Consider the following 14,941-nt stretch of genomic DNA (forward strand, 5'->3'; position numbering starts at 1 on the left):
GGAGGATGCCTTGTTGGTCTATGTGACCAAGGTCATCCACATGGTCATCATGCTACTCTTCCATTGATGAAATGGAGTGATGAGAACTAGCTCTTCCCCTAGGATTATGAACAACCGATTCAAGATGGAAATCAAGTGGGACAAGGATAGAATTTAATGACTTATGACCATGCATTCACTAACAAAACAAATAACAATCAAATAGCAATCACTTCGCCCCCAAAACAAATCAATCAACAAATCTCCACATACAATGATCCCATACTCCCATGCTTGAACAATATGCAAAGAAAAGTAAATTGCCTCCACGCGGGCTCACGATCTATCTAAGAATTTAAAAGCTTGCCACCACGCGGGCCGACGATTTAACTAGAGATTGAGTTAAGAAAGATCTCACAAAGGGTCTTTAAGCAACTTCAATTCATTTTTCAATTTTTCCTCTTCGCTTTGCTATTTTTAGATTTTAGCCTTTTATGCTTAGCTTAGCTCCTCGCTTTTCAATTCTCCCTTGCTTGACTTTCTTGCTCAATTCACCTAGCCAATCAGGAACAAACATAATAAGTAACTAAAAAGAAAATAAAGTAAAAACACGATCAAAAGAGTACTATTTCCTAATTGTTTCCAAAACACGGCGTTGCCAAATCAATCCCCGGCAACGGCGCCAAAATTATGGTCTCTTCCCGAGCGTGTGCACAAAATAATGCACAACACTTTGAGTTTGGAAATTAGTGTCAAGTGGGCACCATACTTTAAATTTATAAACCACTTAACACCTATACTATGTAGTATGAGTAAGAAGGGATCGTCCCAAGGGATTGGGGGCTATGTTAATATGGAAACAAGGTCGGATTAGTATGTCGAGTGATCAACGTATATGAATTCAATACTTAGCAATTAAAGTAAATAAAAGGGTAGAGAGAAAAAGAGAGAGGTGGTGGTAGTGGTCGTCGTCCTACCAAAAGCTTAGAGAGTGTGCATTAAGGCAAGGGCCAAGTTTACACATATAGAAGCCACTACTACCTTTCACTATAAATATAGCTAGGGCGAGTAGGGATCGTCCCAAGGGATTGTGAGGGTCGAACAAGGTTGTGGAATCGCTATTAGGGCTAGTAGGTCGAGTGATCAAACAATTGGTTGGTTGGCTGATTAGACTAGAGAACAACTAAATTAAACTAAGTGATAACAAAAGAATGTAACTAAGAGTAAATAAGAGAGAGAAGAGTCTTGGGGTTTAAAGATCACCACTAAGCAATGCATTTCTATACCATTTACAAGTGACTAATGAGGGCAAATGGTGTGTTGCAATATTAGTGTGTGTGTGTGTGTGTGTGTTTGATTAATTCAACAAGCAAGGATGACTAGTTAAGCATGTATTGTCTAAACATCATGTGAAAGGCACAATATATCTAAGCAATGAAGCATATATTGTCTAAACAACATGTGAAAGGCACAATAGATCAAAACAAGTCATTAATCCTTTCATTAAGCTCATAATACAAATACAACACAAGGTTAGATACATATCATCAAAAAACAAGCATGGATTGTCCTCCCATTTAACACTACACTACAACTACACTACATCTACACTACTAGCATGAAAATAAACTAAGGGAAAGGCACAATCCATCAAGGAATAAGTATGAACCATTAAGAAAATCACAAGAGCATTCCATTAAGCACTATGTTTTAACAATATCTAAATCTATAGCATCAATACACATAGACATGCATCAATAACATAAAATCTAGAGACAAGCACATGAACATATATTCTAACATACATAGACATATGGATAGAATGAAATAATCAATTGAAAGCATTTAACCACATAAATCATTGAACAATCAAGATCTATATATATCAAAGTGTCAAAACATTAATTACAACACTAATCCCTTAATAATACACAAGATTAAGTTATAGAAAGTATACTTGGGGCTAACTCTAGCCCTAAGAGGATGTTTAGCCACTCATGGTGATGTTGCTCCAACCCTCAAGGGCTAACTCCATGGAAGAAATCTGCTTCTTGTTGATAAAGAACTCCCCCCTTTGTGTCTCTAGCCTCCTCCTCCTCTAAGCTTGCTTTCCAAGAGATGATATGATATAATATTGGCTCTCTCTTGTAAAAAGTAATCCTTATCCTTATATAAGTAGGTCAAATGACACCCAAAATGAGCTGGGGTCGTGCACACAATATTCCCCAATGATTGGATAAAGGACAACTTTCAATGAGCTGGAAATTTAACTTTTTCGTACTGGAGGAAGTTTGATCGATCGAACCTTGGACTTGAATCGATCGAACATGGCTGAGATCTATCAAACTTAGGCTGGATCGATCTTCATTGGTGGCACTTTTTGGATAAAGATAAATCTGAGATATTTTGAAGATATTTTTGAGAAAAGGATAAAAGTGGTTGGTAGGGTGGTTCAACTAGATAAGATCAATCATTTGGATAAGGACGAAGCAGTTCGATCGATCGAAGAATGGTGTTAGATCAATCGAACTTTTGAGATATCTAAAAATGTCATCATGGCTCTGTTCCATCTTGAAGTGCTGAGATCGATCATGTTGGATCGATCAAACTTTGATCTGAGATCGATCGAAGATGTTGATTTCTACCTTTTTCTTCCTTTTGCTTCCACTTGGCTCCTTTCTTTGATTCATCACAGAATTGCTTCAATTAAGCTCTTATTTGGTTGAGTTAGCTTATTTTTGAGATAAGTGCCTAAAAATGGAAATAATACGAAATCAATCTAAAACGGTAAAGTAAGATAGATAAAGGTACTAGAATGCCTAAGCTTAAGGGGTTTAAATACGCACTTTTCAGCGCTCATCACACCCCCAAACTTAAATATTGCTAGTCCCTAGCAATGAACTAGAAAGTAAATGAATGAAATGAACAACTATACAAGTATGAATCTAGAAAACAATAAATGGATAACGCCACTTTCCTAGGGAACACGATTGCATTTAGCATATGCAACAAGCCTTTTAAACCCCTAGGTTACCCCTAGTGGACGAGTGAAGTCTCGTGAGGGTTTCTAGAAATGATACCCACAAACATTAAGCTCATTCTTTTAAAAGAGGTACCAATATTGTAAACAAGCGTTGGGAGAAAACTACCTCAAGTATGCAATTTTTCAAACATTTCCAAGCAATCTCCCAAAATCTAAACATCAAGCAAGCAAGTATGGTCCTCCACACATCAAGAAAATGATCATGCAAATCAAAACAATTCTAGAATCCTTTTTGAGTGGATCGGCATCAAATGTGTTGCTATCTTAGCCAACTAGAGAAATGATCACATCCTTATCCTCAAACTAGCACACAAATCTAGTACCGATCATCAAGACAAAAAGTTGACCTTGTATTAAAGCTTTATTGTTCTAGATGCGCTTATTCTTTTCACTCGATTTTTTTTTATTTTATTTTTTATTTTATTTTATTTTATTTTTTAGGATCAAAGATGGAAGCATGATGCAATGTAGTGATCTATTAAGCTTTCTAGTGATTCATGAGGTCGAACGTTAGGTTAATGACTCCCAAACCAGACGGCTTTAGGGTATTAGGCATTCAAATACCCCCACGGACTTACAAGCTCAAATCAACTAGGCTACAAATCAAGACAACCTCCATCTAATCATTTCCCACTTCTCACCTTTTGGGAGAAGTCCTCACTTTTTTATTGCTTTTGCAACTTTTTTTTTTTTTTTTTTTAATCATTGAACAATCAATTATTAACCTAGAGTTTGGGCCCTCCACCATTCGGCGCGAGAAATTCAGTGCTTGATGAGGCTAGAATCCCAGCTACTTAGTGAAAAGGGGTTGTTATCCACCTTTATCAAGAATGAAAGCTTTCAATGCACTACTAGCCCAATTGGGATATAACTAATTCAATAATCAACAAAGCATGTACCCCACAAATGAATGTTAGTGTGCGCCTGTGTTAGTGTAGAATACTAGAGTGAATCTCAAAATAATCACAAAATCAGGATAATATAGACCACAAGTGCAAGCAAGATATCAATCTTTCGAAAAATTTACTCCTAAATGGCATCCATAAGGCATACAAGGAGTATTGGACTCTCAAGTCAAGCAATTTTTAAATTTTAAGCAATATAGTCCTCAAAAGATCAAAATCATAGGTAGATATGGACCAATCATAGAAATATCTCTCAAATACACAAGTCATGCTCAAAATTTTGAATTTAAAACTAACACTGCAAAGCACCATTCCCCCAAACTTAAATGGCACAATGTCCTCAATGTGCAAAGAGAATAAAGGAAAGAATATACCAGTGCAACTAAGCAAGAATGATCAGGACTGAAGTATCCAACGTGGGTGGCATGCCCCCCCTCCCCCCAAACTTGGGATTAACTGTGGTCCTGAAAAGATGGCACTTGGATAAATTCATCAGATAACAAAATGGGATAATCAGTGCATAGTGGACATGCAAGTGTAAATGTGATAAACATATAAAGAGATGAGAGAGTTATAAGGGTGGTCCTGAAAATCGGGTAGCACTCTCTCACTGAAGTCACTGTGATGCACCTGATGGAGTCAAACATACATATATGAGATATAATATATGACTTCTATAATAAAAGCATGCATAAATAGAAAATAAAGTACTGGAACATCAAAAGATCTAAGCCGACAGACTGGCTGTAAAAATAATAGTACTATACAGTGACAAAAGTAAAGTATCAATAGTAGAGAAGGATCATGAAAAGATAGAAGAAACTGGAATCTCAGGAAGATAAGGCAGGACGGGCAGGTCGGGCTCCGCGGATATCGCTGGATAGATCTCGGAACATAGTCGCGACATCCGTACGGAAGGTAGCAAAATCAGCTCTGTAGGTCGTAAGATCAGCTTGTATAGCAACAACAGCATCCTCAAGAGTCAACAGGCGTACTCCAAAGCCGGGGGTCAGATCTGGAGCCTCAGGTATAGAAGAGTCAGAAGAATAAAAATCCTGAGTCTGCTACTGCTCGTGAATGGGCGACCCAGCTGGAGAGTGCTGCTCTGTGTCATCTGCAGGTCGCTCCAAATCAATATCTATATGCTCGGCAGCTGGACCGACTTGTACATCATCAGCTGCGGGATTTGCTGCTGCTGCCTCTGCCTCCTCAGCCTCTAGCTCCTTTGCAACCACTATTGCGTGGTCCTACAGTCTAGTAATGATAACATTGTAGCTCTTGTCCCAGTTATTCTTCAAGAAGTGACAGGAACCTTTCTCAGGGTGCTCCTGAGGATGAAAAGGATAGCACTGGTCAATTAGAATCTGGGTGATGTGGTGGCCAAAAGGGAGAGACTTAGCCCGTCCGGGCTTCTCCTTGCTGATATACTCGTCAAATAGCTTCCTCATCACGCTCTAGATGAGTGCGGGAATAGATACCCAATGGCCTATATAGAATGCGTAGAGGGCTGTCAAATAATCTCCTCTCCGCTGGATCTTGTGCCCGACCATATATATATTCCGAAAAAGAATGGAATCGAAGAACCATAAGTCATCTGGAAGGAATGTGCAGGTGGCGAAAGTCTCACCATCGGCATGGCGACCTGTAAGAAATACTGCCATGTTGGTATAAGAAGGCCTGTAAAGCCTCGGATATAACTCATGTAGCTCCGGAGGGCATCTATGTGGACAATGGCAAGAGCGGGCTAGCGAGTCCATAGTGATAGTGATCTGATGGCCATTTATGGTAGTGACCAGCTTTGCTGTGGTATGCGGGGACGGTTGGAGGTTCTAGAAGAACCATCGTACCAGCCGCGGGTAGACTGGCTCTATAACTAGGGAAAGAATAGCTGCAAGGTCCCTCTGAATAATGTCGTGGTAAGCTGATCAGGGTCAGCACTGATCTAGAGAAAAAGTCTGTGTCGAACACCGACTCATGGTCTATCACGCTCCTGAGCTGGCTGAGCTGGTTGGCGTGGTGGAGATGGTACTGGTGAATGCTCAGCTCCATCATGTGATAGAGATGGTGACGGTGTAAATACAGCCTGAGCTGCAGAGGTGAATGGAATATGAGCATCCTCAGCCTCATAAGCAAGTGATTGAGGTGGAGTAGGATGTACTGGCTCCTCCTGTGCATGAGAGAGCTCTGTTGTCTCCTCTATCCATGGTCTGATATGTCTTTGAGGCCCGTGTTGCCTCTTGGCAACAATCTTGCGCTTAGTCATAGCCTAAAAAATAATTTAAAAACTTGCAAGGGGAGTTAGTGCCAGAATTAAGAATTGAAAGCACAAAATAGAAACATGCATGTCAAATAAGATAGACAAAACATGTATGACATGTATCTATGCAATTGACAAGATATGAAACATGCTAAACAATGTAAGTATGAAATGCATCCAATGTGGAATATCACAGGCATTGGGCATATATGAGATAGCATGAACATAAGGCATGATGAATGAAGTGTGTGTGTGAGATCTATGAAGTTCGATCAAACACAAAAGGGTTTGAGATTGATCTCAAAACTTCGATCGATCTGAGGTATGAGTTCGATCGATCTCTTAAGATCGATCTGAGATACAAGTTCGATCGATCGAACTATGCGAAGGTGAAAACTCAAAGGTCACAGATCTGTGACGTGGATGGCACGGGGCCTTCACGACATAGTCGTGGGCCCATCAACACAACAAATCATCAATTACCATCACCCAAACAAGGCCCATACTCCCAAAATCAAATCTAAATACACAAATATATACAAAGCATATACATATGTATACATATATAAACTCAGTGTTTCGAAGCTCATTAATGGCAGATTTATCATGAAAATGGCATGGATTGAACATGTAAAGCATCTATGTATAAAATCTAAGCTTCAAAACCTAAATGAAGCCTCGGATCTTACCTCAACCAAAGAAAGAAGTGGAGATGAAGAGGGGGTGAGATTCGGGGTGAGCTTGATGTCGCCGGAGGTATCACCGGAGATGAAGAAGATGGAGAGTGCACAGTGGCGATAACGAAGAGAAAATGGGGGTTAGAGTTTGAGAGAGTTGGATCGATCTTTGTAATCGATCTCATAACTCTCGGTTTCTATTTTAAAAACATCCCCGACAGAGTTCGATCGATCGAACCTCAACTGAGATCGATCGAACTTTGTCTTTTCTCTCATTTTTTTTATTTTTTTTATTTGAATAAATAATAATAATTAAAAACTAAATAAACTAAAATATTTTTGTATTTTTGAAAACTTTTTGAAAAATAAAATAAAATGAAATGAAATGAAAATAAAATAAAATAAAAATGAAAATATTTTTGGATTTTTGAAATTTGAAAAGTCAAAATAATGAAATGAAGAACTGAGATCGATCAGACAAAGAGTAAGAATATGCAGGTTTATGGCTCAGAAAATTGGTTAAGTGTAGGAACTTGAGATCGATCGAACTTGAATATTCGATCAATCGAAGAACTTCAGATCGATCTTGAAATGTTTTCGATCAATGAGTCAGAAAGCTGAAATATACAGGTTGATGTAGGTTTAAAATTTTCTAAGTGTTGGAGCACGAGATCGATCAAACTTTGAAGTTGGATCGATCTAAGGTCTTCTGATCGATCTGAGAATTAGTTCGAACAATGGGACAGAGAGGTGATTTTGATACAGGTGGATGCAGGTCAAAATTTTTTCTAAGTGTTGGATGCAGGTGGAAGTTTGATCGATCGAACTCTCATTTAAGATTGATCGAACTTATGCAAAATGCTCAATCACAACACAAAAATTCATGCAATCCTAATCATAGTTCTTATCAATGCATATGAACCAAAAACAAGTATCTATACTTCGCAAGAAATGAAATTTAAGATAGAAATGAGGGAGGAATAGGGTTTTGACACCCTACGAAATGTTTTTGCTAGTCTTTAACGTCTCTAGCAAGACATTGGGCTCTTTTAGCCCAGATCAAAGATCTTATAATGCATCCCCTCCTTGTTGGGGTGATAGATGCTTTGAACTCCACCTAACAAATGGTTCTTTGAAGAACTTGTTGGATTAAACTCAAAAGAAACTTTTGATCCTTTGTCTATGCAATCATAACCTTTGGGCTTCTATGCCCTTTCAAAGCAAGAATTTGAAACAACACTTTGAGAATGCAAGGTTGAAGATGATCCCTTTGAAGTTTTGGTCTTACACAAAAGCTCACTTCCTTGACATTGAAGATCATGACATTTATCTACAACATTAACCTCTCCTTCATATTTGTCAAATGAATTGGGTGTGGGATTGAAGATATTCAACTTCACCTTCATGTGGCCAAATGAGATATTCATTATCCCCGTCCTACAATTGATGTTGGCATTTGTGGTTGCCAAGAAAGGATGGCCAAGGATAACGGGAATTTGGCTTTTAGGATTGGGGACCGGTTCCATGTCTATGACAACAAAATCAACCGGGAAGAAGAATTTATCAATTTTAATCAAAACATCCTCAATGACACCCCTAGGCTTCTTGATAGACCGGTCGGCAAGTTGCAAAACTACCGACGTCGGTTTTAATTCACCTAGGCCCAATTTGATATAAATCGAGTATGGAATAAGGTTAACACTTGCTCCTAAGTCAAGAAGCGCCCGATTAATGATATGATCACCAATGATGCATGAAGTAGTAGGTGAACCGGGTCCTTAAACTTTGGCAAAGTGTTATGTTGCAAAATTGAGCTTACTTGCTCGGTCAAAACCACTTTCCTTGGTGCTTGGCTCTTGTTCTTCCACTTTTGGGGGCACAAGTCTTTCAAGAATTTGGCATAAGCCGGAATTTGCTTGATTGCATCCAAAAGTGGAAGATTAACTTTTACTTGCCTAAACATTTCCATAATTTCATTGGTTTTTACCTTTTATTTTTCCTTCGAAATGGACCCTTTTAAGGCATCCGGAAATGGAACTTTTTCAAACACTTTTTCAGAATTTTCTTTTGAACTCTCTTCAACACAAGAAGTTTTCAAATCACTTTGTTGTAAATCAATTTTCAGCAAAACTTTTCAACATCATTTTCCAAAACTTCTTTTTCAAACACATTTTTCAAGACTTTCTCATTCACAAGATCATGTATATGCAATGAAGGAGGAATGGGATGTGAAACGGGATGGGTGACAACTTGAGGTTGCACCGGTTCACTTTCTTCATTGGATACTTCTACTTGATTGTTGTGATACCCCTCGGATCCGAGACACGGGTTGATCAGGCCCAGGCCCAAACCCGAGGGAATATCAACAATTAATATTTTCTAATGAATACGGAATACAAAAATGAATAAAGAAATGAAATTAAAGCTGAAAGGAACTAAAAATAGAAGTCACAAAAATAATATAATTATTGAAATCCATCAAACCCAAACTCCAAAACTCCATCAGTTTACAACTCGGGAATCCATCTCTAGTGGACCCCTAATAAACCTCCAGACTGAAATAAAACAATTGTAATAACATCCAATAATAAACTATGGAGAGAATCCTACATCGTCGGAAGAGTGAATAGAGACCTCTGCTCAGTACGAACACGTCTAAGCCTGGAATTGTCGTGTACCTGAAAAATAGAAGTGGGTCAGGCCCACGCGCAAGTTCTATACTTCTACAATCCAAACGGAGGCCCGATACGCATGTGCATCCTAAATAATTCAACAATAGCTAATAGTTCGTAGGTATATTTATAGTCACACTAAAGGACTCTCACTGGACTACAGGCCGGTCTCAACCTGAATAGAGGTAACATGCCTAAATGCACACGAAGTGAGCATGTGTACCTAAACCTAAACAAGGTATACCTCTAACCATCGTATCCAGCTATGCATCCTAATGCATATACGCTCCCTAACCGTCGATCCTGAGACTCAAGCTCATATCGAGGTACCATAACAATATATTTAAAGTCCATCCCGAATCCTAGTAGTGCCGCTCAACTAGTTGTTGTCATGACACTACAATCAATAGGACTAAACTTTTAGTTAATTCAATTCTTAATCCAGAGTAGGTAGGTTTTGGTATTTTGAATCCAAACCGCCCTTAGTATACCACCGTCCTATACTGGTGTATACTATCCAATCATCCAATAGTTGATAATATCAACAATTAAAGTAAACATCAACTAAATCCATACACCCCACACTTGATACCAACAGTAGTAATGTAAGCATCGATAAGTAGAGTACAAGTATATACATAAACATGCTCAGTACATACAATTCCATAAAATCCGGTATACTATTAAGTTTAAATCTTAATAACATTCAATAGCCAGCAGTTGATACTACAGATCTCAAAGTAACTATCAACTAAGTTCATAACTCCAATAATTGACACAACTGAAATCATGAAAACATCAAGCACAGAAATACTGTAAGCATATGGACCTATTTAATCTATAGTATTTTCCCAAAATCCAGTAATACTAAGTTGGTTTAATTCTTAATATTATTCCAAGTTGGTTTAATTCTTAGTATTATTCCACACCAACTCATTCAGAATAGTTATCATTCAGATACATGATCATGATATACAGTTAAGCATGTTACAATTATATCGTTCGTCTCAGAAGACTACTAATTCAGAGAGTTAAACCTTACTAACTTTCCAATTCCTAAACATAGTGAAACTGTCTGATTAATTACTCACGGTCCAAACTGTTCTAAGCCCTTAGACTTAATTAATACCACATCTGGAGCCTTAATCTGACCATATACATCCATTAGACCTTTCATATTAAATCCTGAACTCAACTGGAAACTTCATAAGCAACCATCGTATGCAAAACTGACTGGAACAGAGAAAAAAAATGAATAAAAATGCACCAAAGGAGACGTCTCCAAAAAGTGGAGCCGCCTCCTTTAGACCTTGGAGCCGGCTCCACTTTTTGGAGCCGCCTCCGCATAAAAAGGGAGCCGGCTCTCTCCCTCTCTGTCTCGTCTCCGTTTTATGCCTTTGTTACTTCACTGTCACAATTTCCAGAGGCTGTAACCCAATCTCAGTATATTCCCAGTCCCGTTTAAGTCTTTATTACATTACATACATATTTTTAAACAGAGAGATATGCAAGCAACTATCACGTTTTAACAGAATTTTAAGCATACAAGACATACAGATTAGTTTCTAGTTTAAGCACGAACAGAGCATGTGTTTAGTTGATTTAGTTAATCCTAGAACTGTTTAAGAATGCAAAGAACACGAAACCTAAGGGAGAGAGTAAGGATCAAACTTTCCTTTTGAGATTTTTGTTAAAAATCTCCACGTTGTCTTTTACGATCTCCGGCGATTCCTACTGCAAACTTCCTCTGTTCCTCCTCTCTATTTCCACAGACGTGTTTTGGGTTTTGTTTTTTTTTAAAACCCTAGTACAACCTTATTACATCTATTTATAAGGTTACACAAAACCTAAAGCTAATTGAAGCCTTAATGTGAAACCTAATCGGCCCATAACACCATCTAAGTGAATAAGCATGTCGGCTACTTACCACCAATCCTACAGTAACGTGAATTTAGGAAAACAAGTAACTTTAATTTATTTTAATTACCAATTAACCAAAAACTAAATAAAACGATAATCAAAAAAAAATTTAAAGAACACAATTAAACCAATTAAAACATTAAATAAAATAATTAATGAAAAGAAAATCACTAATTACACTTAAACCAATTAAAACATTAAATTAAACAATTAATGAAAAGAAAACAATTAAACAAAATACCGAGACTATCCTTTTGAAAATTAGGGGTATTACAATTGTCCACAACCCTACCACTCCGCAAGGTAGTCACCGCATTAACATGTTCAATGGTGTGGCCTTTCGATGAGGAATGGGTTTCCACAACACATTGTTGTTTAGGTGAGACATTAATAGGCATCTTTCCCTTCTCTCTTGCATTAAGAGTGCTTGCTATTTGCCCTACTTGGGTTTCTAGCTTCGCAATAGATTGAGAGTGAGAATGGAGCAATTGTGTGTTAGCCTCTAAAGTGCCCAAAGCATTTAAAACTTTTTCTTCAAAGGCGAGACTTCTAGTATTTCCTTGGGAATAAGATTAGTTGGGAAAATGAGAATTAACAAATTGATTCCCTTGTGATTGATAAGGTCTATTACCTTGGGATCCTTGGTTTTGAAGTGGATGTGGAATGTACTTCTCTTGAAAACCGCTTTGGGAAGGGTTTGAGCCCTCTCCTTGGTTTTTCCAAGAGAAATTCGGATGATTCCTCCAACTTGGATTATAATGAGTACTATAAGGATTGTTCCCTTGGTTCACAAAAACAATTTGACTTGTTCATTAGGTTCATTTTGCACTTGTCTGTGAGGACAATGAGAAGTAGAATGAAGAACACTAGAACAAGTCATACATGTTTCATTTGATGCACGATGAGAATGGTTAGGGAAGGAAGATACTTGGTTCGCCAAGTTTTGGTTAATCAAAAATTGATCAAACCTTTGAGATAAAGACTTCATTTCGGCAGCTATTTCATTTGAATGGTCGACTTGATGTAAGCCAACACTCTTCCTACCTTGTGAATTTCTACCATTCTTGGATGATAATGTTCTATGCAAAGAATTTTCACTCATGCTCTCATAAAGACGCCACACGTCATCCTAATGCCTATCAATATATGAGCCACCCATGGAAGCATCAACCATACCCTTATAATTGTCCGATAAGCTCTCAAAGAAATATTGAACAAATTGCCATTTGGGCAGGTCATGATGTGGACACTTCCGAAACAACTCATTGAAGCATTCCCATACCTCATGAAACGTTTCTCCATCCCCATGTGTAAATTCTCTAATTGAAGTTCTCATATCATTTGTTTTTGAAACCGGATAGTACTTCTTCAAGAACTCTTGTTGCATTTCTGCCCAAGAAGTGATTGAAAAATGCCTTAGATTGTTAAACCAATAATTTGCCTTGTCTTTTAAGGTGAATGGAAAAAGTTTGAGTCTTAAGACCTCTTCCGGCATGTCCGTATATTTTACGGTGGAACATACTTCAAGAAACTCATCCAAATGCTTGTAAGGTTCTTCACTTGGAAGTCCATGATAGTTAGGAAGCATTTGAATGGTTTGTGGCTCCATTTCATAATGATGTGCTCTAAATGGGGGCAATTGGATGCATATAAGTGCATTATACTCATTAGGCACATAATGGTCTCTTAAACCAAGAGGTGGATTAGCTACTTGAGGTGCAACATGAATACCTTGGTTTTGAATTCCTTGATTGATGATGGGGGGTTGTGGAGCATACATTAGCCTTGGCATTGTTGTTGTGGTGGTTGGTGAATGTATAGCCTAGGCACGCCTAATGGTACTTGTATGTTCTCATAATGCACATTTGGATGAAGGATACCTTGTTGGTCGATGTGACCAAGGTCCTCAACATGATCATCATTATGGTCATCCATTGATAGATTGGTTCTATTTGAACTTCCCCTTCCTCTAGGATTTCTAACAATGGATTCAAGATGCAAATCTAAAGGGACAAGAGTGGGTCTCAATGAACGACGTCCATGCATGCACAATGCAAAACACAACAAGCACAAAGAATGACAAACACTATGCCTTCACAATAATGTAATTAGACTTCTTCCACAAACACTTAATTCATACTCCCATGCTTTAACAACAATGATGCAAAGAACAAATAAGAATGCTTCCACGTGGGGTCACGATTTGTCTAAAGGATTGAGTAAAGAAAGTCTCACAAAGGTCTTTTAGCACTTCAACTCCAAATTTAAATCTTAGCTTGGCAAAATTTTTAGCTTTCTACTTTCTTTGCTTTACTTGAATGTTCCTTTGTTTGCTTCCTCTCCAACAATGCAGTTAGTCAAGTAAAAACAACACAATAAGTAACCAAAAAGAAAAATAAAAATAAAGTAAAGACACGATCAAAAGAGTACTAATCCTAATTGATTCCATAATTCCGACGTTGCCAAATCAAATCAATCCCCGACAACGGCACCAAAAACTGGTGGTGGTGGTCATCGTCCTACCACAAGCTTAGAGAGTGTGCATTAAGGCGAGAGCCAAGTTTTACATTTATAGAAGTCACTACTACCTTTCACTATAAATATAGCTAGGGCGAGTAGGGATCGTCCCAAGGGATTGTGAGGGTTGAACAAGGTTGTGGAATCGCTATTAGGGCTAGTAGGTCGAGTGATCAAACAATTGGTTGGTTGGTTGATTAGACTAGAGAGCAACTAAATTAAACTAAGTGATAACAAAAGAATGCAACTAAGAGCAAATAAGAGAGAAAATAGTCTTGGGGTTTAGAGATCACCACCAAACAATGCATTTCTATACCATTAACAAGTGACTAATGAGGGCAAATGACGTGTTGCCATATTGGTATGTGTGTGTGTTTGGTTGATTCAACAAGCAAGGATCACTAGTTAAGCATGTATTGTTTAAACATCATGTGAAAGGCACAATATATCTAAGTAATGAAGCATATATTGTCTAAACAACATGTGAAAGGCACAATAGATCAAAACAAGTTATTAATCCTTTCATTAACCTCACAATCCAAATATAACACAAGGTTAGAGACATATGCTACTTGCATTCAAAAGCATGGATCATCAAATAACAAACATGGATTGTCCTCACATTTAACACTACACTACAACTACACTACATTTACACTACTAGCACGAAAATAAACTAAGGGAGAGGCACAATCCTTCAAGGAATAAGTATGAACCATCAAGAAAATCACAAGAGCATTCCATTAAGCACTATATTTTGACAATCTCTAAATCTATAGCATCAATACACATAGACATGCATCAATAACATAAAATCTAGAGACAAGCACATGAACATCTATTCTAACATACATAGACATATGGATAGAATGAAATGATCAATTGAAAGCATTTAACCACATAAATCATTGAACAATTAAGATCTATATATATCAAAGTGTCAAAACATTAATTACAACACTAATCCCTCA

General features: G+C 37.7%; 1 pseudogene; it reads left to right on the top strand.

The window, feature by feature from the left end:
• Positions 1-12,685: 12,685 nt before the first annotated feature.
• LOC132272248 (small nucleolar RNA R71) lies at positions 12,686-12,784 on the top strand (annotated as a pseudogene).
• Positions 12,785-14,941: the final 2,157 nt, after the last annotated feature.

This window comes from Cornus florida, unplaced genomic scaffold (genome assembly GCF_030987335.1).
Source record: "Cornus florida cultivar Cherokee Brave unplaced genomic scaffold, ASM3098733v1 CherokeeBrave_3.0.0_Hap2_Chr08, whole genome shotgun sequence".
NCBI classification, from domain to species: Eukaryota; Viridiplantae; Streptophyta; class Magnoliopsida; order Cornales; family Cornaceae; genus Cornus; species Cornus florida.